This window comes from Orcinus orca, chromosome 11, assembly GCF_937001465.1.
Source record: "Orcinus orca chromosome 11, mOrcOrc1.1, whole genome shotgun sequence".
Classification (NCBI taxonomy): domain Eukaryota; kingdom Metazoa; phylum Chordata; class Mammalia; order Artiodactyla; family Delphinidae; genus Orcinus; species Orcinus orca.
Window position 1 is genome coordinate 21,347,762 of NC_064569.1, and position 14,590 is coordinate 21,362,351.

Here is a 14,590-nt window from a genome sequence, read left to right on the forward strand (position 1 = left end):
GTTTCCAAAGTTGGCAAATCAACCAAGTTGATTCCTTTTAGCACCAGACTACATCTGCGTTTTCCTCATTGAGCCATGCCGCTCCCACATTTAGTTTGTAATTTTATTATTATAGTGCCTCGGGCTTACTAAAATCTCTTTCACGTGCATTATTTCATTTGGTCCCTGAAACAACACTTTGAGGTGGGAACTGTTATTCATCTGTGGACACGAGGAAGCAGGCTAAGAGAAGTTAAATGGCATTCTCAAAGCCCAGAGGTGAAAAGTGGTGGAGTCAGGTGAGACCAGAATCGACACCTCTGGCTCCTAGTCTCCCATTGCATCATTACTGCTATTACTGACCACAAGAACTGTACCTTGTAAAACAACCCTCAAAATAATTTTGGATCAGGGACAGATGTTAAAAACACCTGATTAAGTATGCATTGATGCAGGTATTTTCTATTTAAGATTATTCGAACTCCAAATTCTTGCAGAGTAATTTAAAACTTTTAATTTGTGTACTGAGAATTCCCATGAAATTATCATGATTGGAGTTTTCTAAATCAAGTGATTTTAAAAATAGCTTTTCACTAAGATATACTGGGTATTTTAGTCACTTCAATGACTGTTAACATACTCAGAGGGAAAAAAAGGTCTGTTCTTCAAGGCTAGGTGAATTCAAAGAAGAAAGGAATGAAACTTCTCATTCAGTGGTTTTGAATATCATTTACAAATGATATTCTTTCTTTATTTCAACTTTAAAAAGTCCAGTACGAAAAAAGCAAATTAGGTGGGGAAAATTTGTCTTAATGTTTAAGACGGGAGCGTACAAACCTTGCAACTCTGAAATTTCATGAGCTCCTCGTAGGAGCATCACATGCTCCTAATTGCCCTTGGAAGCTCCCTGGATATGGTGCAAAGAGCATTATCTGCAGCCAGTTCTCTGTTTGTTCCAGTTTTCTCGGTTATAATCTGGGATCCACTCGAAGTTTTCTTGTAGTGACATCTGTATTGATGATATCTGTAATCTTGTCTTTCAGCAGAGAGCATATGCAGAGCAGAGCAGTTAGTGGAGATGGCCTGAGACAAGAGAGGAGGGGCCCTAAGGAGTGGGCAAGGAGAATCTCATCCCAGCTGGGCCGGAGCTGCAGGCAACTTGTCCCCATCTCCCACAGACTCCGTGCTTGTTGTTCTCCTCAGGCTGTCTGTGGTTGGTCCTGGGGCGCTCTTCCAAGCTTTCAAGGAAGGGAAAAGGCAGGGAGGCCGGGTGGTGAAGTACAGAAGCGGAAACACTGCACCTGGTGTTGAGCTCCCGCCCGGGCATTATTCACTGAATAACTTGGGGCAAGTTACTTAACTTCTCTAGGCTTTTGTGTCTTCATTGATGAAATCAGAATGGTGGTAATAATTCCTCTCTCTTAGGGTTGTCCTGCAGAATAAAGAAATGAATACATGTTCTGATACTTAGAACAGTGCTGGCTCCCGGTAAGCGTTCAGTGAGTTCGCACTTTTTCTTAGCCATGAGTGGAGCAGTCACTGGTAGTGGCGCTCTTCGAAGTAGCAGTGGCTCTATTTTATCTCTAATCACTCAGAACAGTCACTTTGGACTTGCTCCATTTCCCAGACCAGTTTGAACCCTGAAGAAGCTATCAGTTCGGCCATCTCACCTTTCTCTGATCTGAGCCAAGTTACTGTTAGCAGTCTTAGTGGTATTAGATGAGTCCAGTACTTTCTGAATCTTTCTGGAGGATTATAAAAATTAACTTGGGGGAGAAGGACCTCCTCAGGGTCATTTTCCCTAGGGACGTGGACTGAGTCTGGTCTGGTATATCCCCCAGGGAATACTGGAAAGTTAGACCGAAACAGTACAGGTCAATCCCTGAGGCTGAGACAGAGTCAAACCTGTTTCCGGAATTTACGCTGAATTCAAGCAGGGCCCCCAGCCTGAGGCACCCGCCCCATCGACAGTTTGACGGCTTCACTCTTCTATTTCTGTTTATACTGGTTGCCTCTGATCATGTGACACTTACTTCATTTTACAAGGTTTGCTATCGCATTACTTTGGGATTTGGGTATCACCATTCCCATGATAGAATCTAGGTATATGGATAAATTTACTTAGGCAACTTCTTCTTGACCAATATCTGGGTGGCTTGATGAATATTCAGTGAAATTCTAGTTATAAAAAAAAGCCATTGGTAATCTCTAATCAGAGATTTATGTCCAGAGGAATTTTAGAAAAACAAATAGGTTATTTCTTACCTACCTGTAAATATGACTCCTCTCACCCTCCATCAGAGACATGACTGAAGTCTTTTTACTTCAATTACAAAAGATTCCCGTAAAGGAAAAAGAAAAAGAATGGAGCTGCTCTGGAGACCGCGTAACCTGTAAAAGTGCCGTTCTTCTCTCAAAATTCTTTCTACATGGCTTGAGGGTTGCAAGTCACTCCACAAGGACAGCACAAAGTGAAACAAGGTCTTTGAGGATGAACTTGGCTAGGGGCAAGGGATCCTAGGAAACAGAAGTTTGCATTTTATTCTGTTAATGGCTTGATTTAGCTGGGTGGAATAGACATTCAAGTTTGCGCGTCATTCCAGAATTCTTACTGATGAAAAAATGTGTAAGGATTGAAGAAATCTAAGAACTTTGGGGCCTTTACTTATTTCTTACTCAGATTAATATAATTTTGGTTTAGGTGAAGGATAAAGTGTTTGAACTTTGGCTTATTTTTTTCATTCGGCAACATTTGTTGGGGATGTCTGACGAGCTAGGCATTGGTCTAAAAATAATGAATTATATACAAGGAGGAGATCGCCAGAGACCCTGATGGACATGTGGCCTTATCTGACAGTAATGAATACTTCCGATTAAAAAATGTAACCTACGCAAATATTTTTAAAGTCCATTTACCTTTCAAAGTATTTCACTTACCGTGATTTATTTGCTTTGGCATTTCTCTCTGAAGTCAATTTAAGAGCAAACTCTTGCTTCTCTTCCCCAATGGGGATGGTTAGTGTTTGTTAGTTTCTTGGCCCTTGTAGGGAATATTCCCATGGAAAGTGGGAATTTATTTGCCTTATTGTTGCTTCTTTTAGTTTTCCTGACTCTTGCTCCATTGTTCCCATACCCTATCCCCCTGGAATAAAATCCCTGAGATATATACTACAGTAATCACATTAGAAAGTTTAAGGAAAGAGCTTAAAGGGAAGAATATTTCCTTTCCTTAATGTCATTCATAAAACTTATCATATGAATCTGTAATGATTAAGCGTGCTGTCAGGAATTTCAATAACAGTTTTCATATGTTAACTTACTCTAAAGAATTCAAAATGCAGGTGTATTCGGATTTTTGAAATCTATTTTTAATCTTGACTTAATGGAAGGGAACATTGGGTGGTTATTTATTTTAAAAAAGAATACACCCTGAAATTCACAAGTAGATATATGACATATAGCAAGTTATTATCCGCAATTTATAAGTGGAGAGACTGCGACATGATGGTTTGCCTAAATGATTCGATCATGGTTATGAAGAAAAACTGGAAGTGAGAAAGATTTGGCACTGGGCTTTTGGATAGACCCTAAAACAAGTCAAGAAGCAAAACAATGATGTCAATTTTCTATATATGTGTATTGACATTTGAGAATTTAATCTGGAATTATATTTTTAGGAACACATTGCATAGTAGTACATTATTTTTCATATTGGGGCTTTAATATGCTTCCAAAACTTAAAATTGCATCTCTAGTACCACTGGGAAATAATTTTGATTATAGCAACTGTCACAGGAGAGTTAGGGACTGAGGAGTGATAATCCCATGGCCTAACTCAGTCTCCACTGAGTACGTATAATAAGTAATGAGAGGATAATTATCTTATAGGTACATGAAGTTGTTGTAGTAAGTCTAGAAATGGAATGTAATTGGATTAATTTGGAAAAAAAATTAATTTTAATAAGTGTATTAACACAAAAGGGAATATTCAAGAATTTGGTGACATGCTCTCTGAAAGAATTTTAGGAATACTGAATAAAGAATAAGTAAAGTTAAGTTAATAATAAAACAACAAAAAAGGGCTTCCCTGGTGGCGCAGTGATTGAGAATCTGCCTGCTGATGCAGGGGACACGGGTTCGTGCCCCGGTCAGGGAAGATCCCACATGCCGCAGAGCGTCTGGGCCCGTGAGCCATGGCCGCTGAGCCTATGCGTCCGGAGCCTGTGCTCCGCAACGGGAGAGCCCACAACAGTGAGAGGCCTGCGTACCGAAAAAAAAAAAAAAAAAAATTAAAGAATAAGTAAAGTTGGAAAAAAATCATTAGATGCTTAGAATCATTAGGAGACTGTATTTTCACTTCTATTGCTAGCTTCATACTAAGCCAGATATGCAAAGGCCAAGGGAATGCTTATACAATGAGGAAATTATCCCTGAATTTCCTTTCTCTTTTTAAAAAAGGAGGAGAAGGGACAGCTTCTGATATTTTTCAACCTGTATTATGGATATATTCAATCTCTAGAAACTTTTAATATTGACAATTGTCATTTTGGTTTTATTTTTTTATGGTAGAAATAGTAGTGCATAGAATTCGGGGATAATCAAATAAAAAGTAAAGCAATTAATTCTCTTTAAGTATATTATGTGTCCACGGGGCCATTATTTATCCCTGACACATAACGGTATCCAGTGTGTTAAACCAAACTCTATTCCATATTTGCCATTATTAGAGTTTCTGTTTGAACTTATGTATATCCATTTTTAAACTATGGTTTGAGAAATGACATACAGTTGTATTTTCCAATATAGAAAAGTTTATTGATAATGTTGAAAAGAACTAAGAGGTAATAATAAGGAGTGTGTTCTTACTCTAGTGTGGGCCCTTGGGTTCCAGAGATATTCAGAACGTGTTAACTTAGCATTATTGAGATATTTTATTTCATGTTATAAAATGACTGCAGGATCTAAAAAAGAAAGAAGTCACGTGACTTACTTTGCGTTCCCCTAACTTGAATAAATTAGGACAAATTAGGATTGATGTGGCTGAATGCTAGATGCCAATATTACCATCCTTACCTTCTACAAAGAAAGCAATGGCATAGGTTTCCCTAATATTTGGTCCAGTAGTTTTATAGATTGCCATTATGATGTCCACTTTCAGTTTGGTCTGAGGAAATGGATATTTTCTGGACTTTTTCTTCCCATTAACCTTGTCCATGACATTTCTATTAAGGGTGTTCTTTAACTGGGTCCACTTGCCTGTGTTGTACCCTGAAGGGTTGGCATCAACATTAAAGGATACACACAAGATAGTGTGAGGAGTTCAGTGTGCATATTTCTATGTTGCTGTAGGATACGAATGGAATCTAGTCATTAAATTTTAATTAGATACCATTTCACTGCAAAGTACAGTTCAGTTTTAGGACTTAGATCCTGGCAAACTAGAGAAATGCTGCTCAGAAGAGCCCATTAAAATCCAGGGTTGGATTCAAGTCTAGGTTTATACAAGTCTAGGTTTATTACAATGAGTTCATAAGCTGAAGGTGATCTTCTTTTAAAAAATGGATGTTGGGAACAGTATTTGTAGCATAAACTATATAAGAGCCTATTTCAGAGGCTTGTCCTCTTTCAGATGGTTTGGATGCTACCTCAGATCTCAGTGTATTGAGATAAAATTTGGCAGGAGTAACTGTTAGATGACTGAGCGAGGCAGCTGACTCGATCACCCTGGTAGATTTTAAAATTCATATGTGTACGCTTCCACACACAGCAATAACTAAAATACATTTTCCTTTCTGTCTCAGCCTGCTCCAGTACGGTGGGTTCTAGTGAGGGGCTCTCTTCCCGGCTTGCAGATGACCACCTTCTCACTACGTGCTCACGTGGTCCTTCCTTGGTGCACGTGCCTGGAGAGAGGGAGGGATCTCGCTCTCTCCCTCTACTTCTAAGGTCACCAGTCTTGTAGGATTAGGACCTCCCCCTTACAACCTCGTTTAACCTTAATTACCTCCTAAAAGGCCTGTCTCCAAACACAGTCACATTGAGGGTTAAGGCTTTAACATGTGAATTGGGGGAGGGTGTGCATAATTCAATCCATAGCCTTGTCAGTGAGGAATATCAATTTGTACAGCCACCTCCGTATTCTTAAGTGTGTTTCTCAGCTGATTCAGGAAGGCCCTGTGGCTTTCATGGAACGGCTACAAGCCTGAATGTTTCTGATGAGGGTTCTGCACCAGTAAGCTGACACTTGGCAGTGCAGCGGGGTGGCGTGGCTCAGGCTCATGCCTGTAGTGAAACATATGGAGGAGGGTGTTTTCAGTGCATTTACGGATTGCTTCTTTTGTCACATTTCAGTAGAAATAAAATCAAGTAGATTTAGCCGGTGCCTACAATTCCAAGGGTAGCTTAGGCGTTTCATCTGTTGCCTTAGCTTTAAGGCTTAGGACCCACCATTTAGTAAATCTCTGCCTTTCTTGGCTGCTTCTGGAGTGAGTCGCTATCAGAATCTAGCTACATGACACCTTGGCCTCTGAGGCAAGAAAATGAGGGTGGCTGACTGAGCCCTGCTGGTGGCGGATGCTCAGATTTTCAGCAATTAGATGAGCCCTCTGGCCTCTGGGAGCAGTGATCTCAGGCTTGGTCTTTCTAGAACTCAAGGGAAGCCCGCTCTCAGGTCTCCTTTATAATATGCAGCTGATGCTTTCATTTTTGATGATGGTTCTGAAAATTAGATGAACACTCTTTGTTCTGTGGAATGGGTCAAAATAAAACCCTGAGGGTGCTCCCACCTGGGGCCTCATGCTGTCACAGCCTCCAGGACGAGCATGCAGCTCCTGGTGGATCCTCCTTAGGTACACGGTCAGGGCTTCTCGTTTGATCCTGTTTGTCCAGCTTAAAACCCCTAAAACTTCTAAGGGTCTCTGCTTTACTTTAACAAGCGCTGCACAAATCCAAACCATCCCAGAGGGGAAAACTAGAGAAGACTGAGTAGAACCATCCAATATGCCACCTTTTGGTCCAATCCGAGTCCAAAATGAGTAGCAAACCAAAGGCAAGGAAGGCCATGGTTCCAGACACAGGCTGGAATATCGCTGGTTTGATTTTTGAGCATATTTAACGTTGATGCTCTCTGATCTAAGGTTGCTAAGCAACATCCGCTGCCTAACACAGTCATGAACGTGAGTGTTTCAGTGCTGTGTTTCCTCACCCTGGCCAAAGGCTGGTAAGTGACTGGCTGTTAGAAAGCAAATGGTTTGCTCACAAATCAGCATTCTCACGTCCTGCTGAAGAAGTTCGGTTGGGGCTGCTTCTGTTGCTGCAGAAATGAGCAACTCCCCCTGGCTGGGAGAGGCTGCGGAAACCTCGAGGATGCTGTTTTTTCAGCATCCCACTCAACTGTTGTTGTGAAAGTGTTTGATTCAGCATTCACTGTAATTAGCCATTAAAATCCCATTAAGATACGTTGTTATCAAGACCTCTCTCTTGTGTGGAAGATAATGACAGGTGAGGAGAAAAGACGGGGACTTGCTAGTGTGTTAACTAGACCCTAACTAGGGAGAGAATTTTCGCTTTATTGCTAGGGAAAATCATAACACCAGCTTCCTTCTAAAGTATCCGGTGTGGCACACATATCAGGCCATTACCTGTGCCATTTAGCTGTGCCAGGAAAGCTATAAAAGGGGCCTTTTCCAAGATAAGGGAAACAGCATTTCAGCCTTCATCCTTTCTGTTGGAGGATGGAGGGTGCTCGGTTATGGAGATGAACACAAGGCGACTGTCCCCGCCTCAGTGAAGCAGTGCAGCGTCAGAGGCAGCAAAAGGGCAAACTAGGTCTCCGTAAGGTGGACACTTTATAATCAATGCAAAATAACTGCTCCATGACTGCATACTGATGGAAGACAGAATTCAACCATTTTAGTGCACGTTCAGTAAGTTTATGCATGTCTCTCGTGCGCTCGCTACTCAGATTCTGAAACAGAAGGATCGAACCTGCGCAGGTTGGCTTTGTCACATAATCTTTTCATGAACAAGTGGTTTGGGATGCCTATGAAAGAGTTTCCATCTAAGTTAAGGGCTGTGAGACCAAACATAATTTTAAAAATGAACATAGTGTGACCGTAACTATTGTGTTCGAGAACCCTCGGTAAATACTCATTCAGTCACCGAATCTAGTGCGTCACAAATTTTTCCACCTGGAGACCTCCCTGAAGCCTCGCTCCCCTTCTCCCCATCCTCACACACACATCACAAAAAGCTCAGTGTCTAGCTAACCCATGTTGCCATGGAAGGGAAGAGAGGAAATGCGGGAGAGGCTGCAGGCTGCCTGGGGACACTAACCTCATGATGAAAAGGACAAAAAACTTTTTAAAGAAGTAATGTTACTATATATTACTTAATGGTCCATTATATCCTTTGTGTATGTGTGTGGTTTTTTTTTTTTTTTTTTGGTAAAAAGTGCTCTTAATTAGAAAAGCCACTTGATAATATTTTTTAAAGATTGAACAGGATGGTTCTCTCATTTACACTCCTGTTATAATTGAATTTATATTGATTTACTGTATAATTTCTATATACTGTACCATTTCATCAAATTCTATTTATTGTACTGTTTCAGCTGGATGGACCCAGGAGTATTAACATAGAATTATCTGCACAATCATTTCTGAAGTGGGACCTAATTTGAGGACCTACTTAATTATGCCTGAATCATAAAATTCAGCCTATCTCTATACCTCTGGAGTAGGCTAAATCCACATTTATAAGATTCCTTTCCCTTCTGAGAACTCCAAAAATTTTTAAGTGAAACAAATGAATTGTAGTAGTTTATTTTTCCCACAAATAGGTAGCACTTCTACCCCTCATGTTGATTCATGAGAAATGCTGAAACACAATTTTGTTTCTCTTATATTCTTTGCAAATGGATTACTTTGCAAAAGTAGGTACTTATAGAACCTATTGATGATTAGTTTCTGATAAGTTACCACAAGAGTGAGTTAGGTGGTTGATGAGCCACAGAACAGAAGCCTATCAACGAAAGAGGACCTACTTGTAAAACAGAAACCTTTCACATCTAGCCATTCTCCCTGTGTCTTTCCATACGCCAAGTGCGTCACTCCCAGGAGCTGTGTCTGGGAGAGGGCACACACACACACAACCAGCTACGATACAGTTGAAAAAACCAAGTGTTAACTTGGTGCCCTAAAGAAGGTGGCACAGAGGAAGGTGTGATTAATCCTGTCCGGGGAGGATCAGAAAAGGCAAGGAGAGGGGGCCTGAAACTGCAGGAGGGGCTTCAACTTTGGAATAAAACGCATGTGGGTAGAATCCCAGATCTACCATTTTGAAAAAATTTAGGTTATGATTTTTATTTTTATTTTTGTGTGAGTTTGAACAAGTATGGGCAATTCTATACAATCCTATGATTTTAATTATGAAAATTTCTAAGTATATAATAGCATAGACAGAATAATAAAGCAGCCTCAGGTTCATCAAGTTTTAATATTTTGTCATAATTGTTTTCATTTTTTTAAGAAAGAAAACATTGCAATATATTGAAGTCACCTGTTTCCTTTCTTAATCATATTCTCCTACCCCATCCTCCTTCTCCAGAGGTATCTACTATCCTGAATTTGATATCTGTCATGCCTATGAATGTTTTCATACTTTTTATATGTATATATCCATAACCAATAATTAATGTTGTTTTCAATATTTTAAATTTTATATAAATGGTAGCATAATATCATGTTTTACAATATTGTTTTTGAGATTTATTTATAATAGTTCATGGATATCATTCATTCATTTTTGCTATACTATATTTCATTATAGGAATATACAACAATTAATTTATTCATTCTCCTGTTGATGAAAATTTAGGTTGTTTTCAAAAGATTATTTTTTTCTTGCAATTACAAACAGTGAGACAATGGACATTCTGTTCCATGGCTCTCTATGCATGTATTTCAAAGTTTTTAAAGGAATATTCCTAGGAATTGAATGATTGGGTCTTAAGATATAGGCATTTTCAACTTATTAGATATCGCCAAATCAGTACCGCAAACCCAAAGTTGTACAAATCTATACTCCAGTAAGTCAGAATTTCCACTGATCTTCATATATGCCAACTTTTGTTACTGTCAGACAATTTTAATTTTTAAAAAAATCTTTTATTTTTTTAATTAACAAGTTTTAATACAATTTTAAAAGGTTACTTTCCATTTACAGTTATTACAAAATACAGGCTCTATTCCCCATGTTGTACAATACATCCTGGAGCCTATCTTACACCTAATAGTTTGTGCCTCCCAACCCCCTCCCATATTGCCCCTTGCCCCACGCTGGTAACCACTAGTTTGTTCTATCTGTGACTCTGCTTCTTTTTTGTTATAGTCATTAGTTTGTTGTATTTTTTAGATTCCACATATAAGTGATATCATACAGTATTTGTCCTTTGTCTTTCTCTGTTTGACTTATTTCACTTAGCATAATGCCCTTCAAGTCCATCCATGTTGCTGCAAGTGGCAAAATTTCATTATTTCTTATGGCCAAGTAGCAGGCAATTTTAGCTTTTGCCTATCTTATTTGTATGCAATGATATCTTATTTTAATTTATATTTTTCTGATTACTGATGGAGTTGAACATATATGTTTATTGACCATTTAATTATGTTTTCGATCCTTTATTTATTCAACAGATGTTTTCTATGAGTTGTTTTTCTCCTACTTATTGATTTATAAGATTTATTATCTTTGTTACTTAGCCTTTGTGGTTTTAGGTACTGCAAATATCTTCTCCTAGGTGGTATCATGTCTTTTACTTTTGTTTATGGTGGCTTTGTTGAGGAAAAGATTTAATTTTAATGTATTTACCTATATTAATCTTTTTATGGTATATGCTTTGATATATTTTAAAGAAATCTCCCCCTACTCCAAGGTCAGAAAGATATTTTTCTATATTGTTTTCTGAAATGTTGAAGGTTTGCTTTTGTATTTATATCTTTAATCTAAGTGGTCTACTTTTTGCATATGGATGTGAGATAATGTCCATATTTTATTTTTGGAGTGTGAATTGTCTTAGTACCATAAATAATCAGTACTTTCACACTGATCTGCTATTTCCATTTATCATCTATCAAGTTTCCATATTAGATTTGAGGAGTGTGTCTGTGATCCTCTTCAATCCCATTGTTTTTTCTGTCACTCTGCTGATATCACACTGTCTGTATTAAAATAGCACTATAATGCATCTTGTTATAAAGGTGATGGCATAAGCAGCTCACCTCCCCGACCCCCATCTTCCCCATACCCCCTGCACTGGAAGGCGAAGTCTTAACCACCAGATCACCAGGGAAGAATATAAATTCTATATATTTTAGAATTGGTTTCTCAAGTTCCAAGAAAAATACTTTTGGTATTTTCATTCAGTTTGTACCTTCTATGCAAGCAAAGAATACCTCACCAGTTATTTGGGTTTTCTCTAATGTCCTTTTTGCTTATCTTTTGATTATTGATTTCAACTGAATTGCTTTGTGCTCAGTTCATGTGCTTTTCATACTCTCAATTCTTTGATATTATATGAGACTTACTTTGTGATCTAGTATGTGACTAATTTTTATAAACATTCCATTTATGCTTGGGAAAAAAATGTGGATTTTCTCATTTTGAAATTTACAGTTCTGTATTCAATCTAAAAATCAAGCTTTTTAATCAGGTTGTTGAATTTTCTACATCCTTACTAATATTTTTCAGCTTGATCTAAAGATTACTGAGAGATGTGTATTCAGATTTCCCAACATTAGATGAATCTATTTCTCCTTGTTTTCTTCCCATTTTCATTAAACATTTTTAATCTACTTAATGACTACATACAAGATAATGATTATAAAATACTTCTTTAGTCTTAGATTAATAGCTATCTTCTCCCATTAAAAAATATATATCATTCCATTGTTTCCTGACTTCAGTTATTGCTGCTAAGCAGTTTGGTAAATATCTAATTGTTTTTCCTTTATAGATAACATGCCTCTTTCCTCTGGTTGCTTTTCTGATTTTCTTTTTGTTTTTGAGGGTGCTGTAGTTTAGCTCCAGTGTGTCTATGTGTGGATTTGATTATATGTTTCCTGAATCTAAGATTTTTGTGTCCTTCATCAATTTTGAAAAAAATTCAGCCATTATTTATTTTTTCCAAGTATTGTTTCCCTCTTCTCTTTAGTCACTTTGCCTGGAACTGCTATCAGTTGTATGTTTGGACATTCTTGTTTTATTTTCCTTATTTCTCAACCTCTCTATTATGTTTCTTTTCTTTTTTAAAAAATATTTATTTAATTTATTTATTTGGTTGTGCTGGGTCTTAGTTGCGGCAGGCGGGCTCCTTAGTTGCGGCTTGCCAGCTCCTCAGTTGTGGCATGTGAACTCTTATTTGTGGCGTGCATGTGGGATCTAGTTCCCTGACCAGGGATCAAACCCGGGTCCCCTGCATTGAGAGCGTGGAGTCTTAACAACTGTGCCACCAGGCAAGTCCCTCTATTATGTTTCATCTCCCTGTGTCTCTCTGTGCTGTACTTTAGGTTATGTCCTCAGATATACCTTCTAGTTTACTATTCCCCTTTTCAGTTGACTTTAATCTGCCTGTTACTTGTCCAGGAGTTTTTAATTCCAATGATTTTATTTTTCATTTCTAGAACTCCTATTTTGTTGTTATTGTTGGTTTTTTAATATATTCCTGGTATCTTCAAAAGTGCCCTGCTCTTTATTCGTGTTTTCAATTCCTTCTTTCACATCTGTTTATTTTGAATGTACTTTTTAATATGTTTAGTTATTTATTCAAATATGTTCACAGTAGATGATTATGTAAAAGAATAGTTACAAATCACATATATAATATAAAATCATTTTGTAAACAAATAATATAGTTATATATTGAATGTACTTTTTTTTTTTTTGGCGGTACGCGGGCCTCTCACTGCCGTGGCCTCTCTCGTTGCGGAGCACAGGCTCTAGACGCACAAGCTCAGCGGCCATGGCTCACGGGCCCAGCCGCTCCACGGCATGTGGGATCTTCCCGGACCGGGGCACGAACCCGAGTCCCCTGCATCGGCAGGCAGACTCCCAACCACTGCGCCACCAGGGAAGCCCTGAATGTACTTTTATAGGCTCTATTTGTTAGTTCTGCTATTTGAAATTCATGTGGCTTTAATTCTGAGAGAGAGAGAGAGAATGTGTGTGTGAACATGCATACGAGCTTATATGCGTGTGAATGCTGGCCTTCCCTAATGAATTGATTTTTCATATGTTTGCTATAATTAGTCTGTGAGTTCATTTTCTAAGAGCATTTATATGTGATAATTCGGTGTGGGCTATTTGAGGATGTAACCCTTCCAGATGGTCTGTCTTGCCAAGTGTCCCAATGGTATCATGATCCAAGAGCCACCTTTTCTTAAATTTACCTATTTATTAGGGAAAATTTCAAGCATACTCAAAAGTAGATAAAATAGTACAATGAATGCCTATGGTCCCATCACTCAGCTTCAATAATTATTAAGTGATGATCAATGTTGCTTCATTTGTATATTCCTGTACTCCTTCCATACTCACACACCACACACTGGATTATTCTGAAGTAAATGCTGGATATTACATCATTTCATCTATAAATATTTCACTATGTAAGTCAAAAGATGAAGACTAAAAAATAATCAAAATAGCAATCACACCTTACAAGTTAACAATTTGTTAATAGGTTCAAATTCTTAATAGGTTCAAATCAGAGTTCAAATATTCATGATTAACTCATGAATATTTCTTCACAGTTTGTCAAAATAAGGATCCCAGTAAGATCCACGAACTGCAATTGGTTCATATATTTCTTATATCTCCTTTTCTCAAAGATTTACCTATTCTCTCTTCTCTCTCTCTCTCTCTCTCTCTTCTTCCCTCCATCCTTCCCTCTCTCTCCCTCTTACAATTTCTTTGTTGAAAAAAACAGTTGTTTTGTTTTCAGGACTGTGCAAGTAGCAGAAAACTCTCAAAACCTCTACCCCACCTCATCAGCTGAGACAGAACAAGTTTCTTGATAAATTTTAGTGCTAGTGGATTAATTATTTTCTAGTAGCCATTTAGGGTATAGCCGTTTAAGGGTGTAGCCACTTAGGGGCCTACATTTATGCCATGGGCTTGGTTCCACCCTTAGCCTATAGAAGCTCAGTGCATTTGAAAGTGTTTTTTGGGAGAAGGGTTTCATATAATTTAGTCCTTAATATTATGCAGAAATGGAACCTCTTGATGCTTTAAAAAATCTTCTTTGGATCAACTTGAAAGTTTCTTAACCTCTCTAAGTGACAGTGTTCTATAAAATGAGGTACATTTTTTTTTCTTATTTCACTGTTTTAGGGAATAAATGAGCTAATGTATACAAAGTGGGTAATGCAAAAAGGGTACCCTTTCTGGGTAGAGAAGATCTTTGAGCAGAGTTTGAAGAATGAATATTACTGGATTCAAAATGGTTGAAGGAAGAGTAGTGTACCAGGATGATACAGAAGTAAAAGGACATTTTAGCTCAAAGGCACAATTCTTGTCCTATGACTATTAAGCCCAATTTTTATCCATAACCAAC

General features: G+C 38.1%; 1 protein-coding gene and 1 long non-coding RNA gene across 2 annotated transcripts in view; one reads left to right on the forward strand and one right to left on the reverse strand.

The window, feature by feature from the left end:
• SSPN (sarcospan) overlaps positions 1–14,590 on the forward strand; it is a 48,960-nt gene that overhangs the window by 1,555 nt on the left and 32,815 nt on the right. The gene's annotated exons all lie outside the window — the stretch shown is intronic.
• The window catches only part of LOC125960415 (uncharacterized), a 38,932-nt gene continuing 25,065 nt past the window's right edge, over positions 724–14,590 (reverse strand). The window contains exons 3-4 of the long non-coding RNA XR_007470063.1: positions 2,249–4,239; positions 724–1,411 (exon numbers count right to left, since the gene is read on the reverse strand). This is a non-coding gene — a long non-coding RNA (uncharacterized LOC125960415). The remainder of the gene's footprint in view (positions 1,412–2,248; positions 4,240–14,590) is intronic.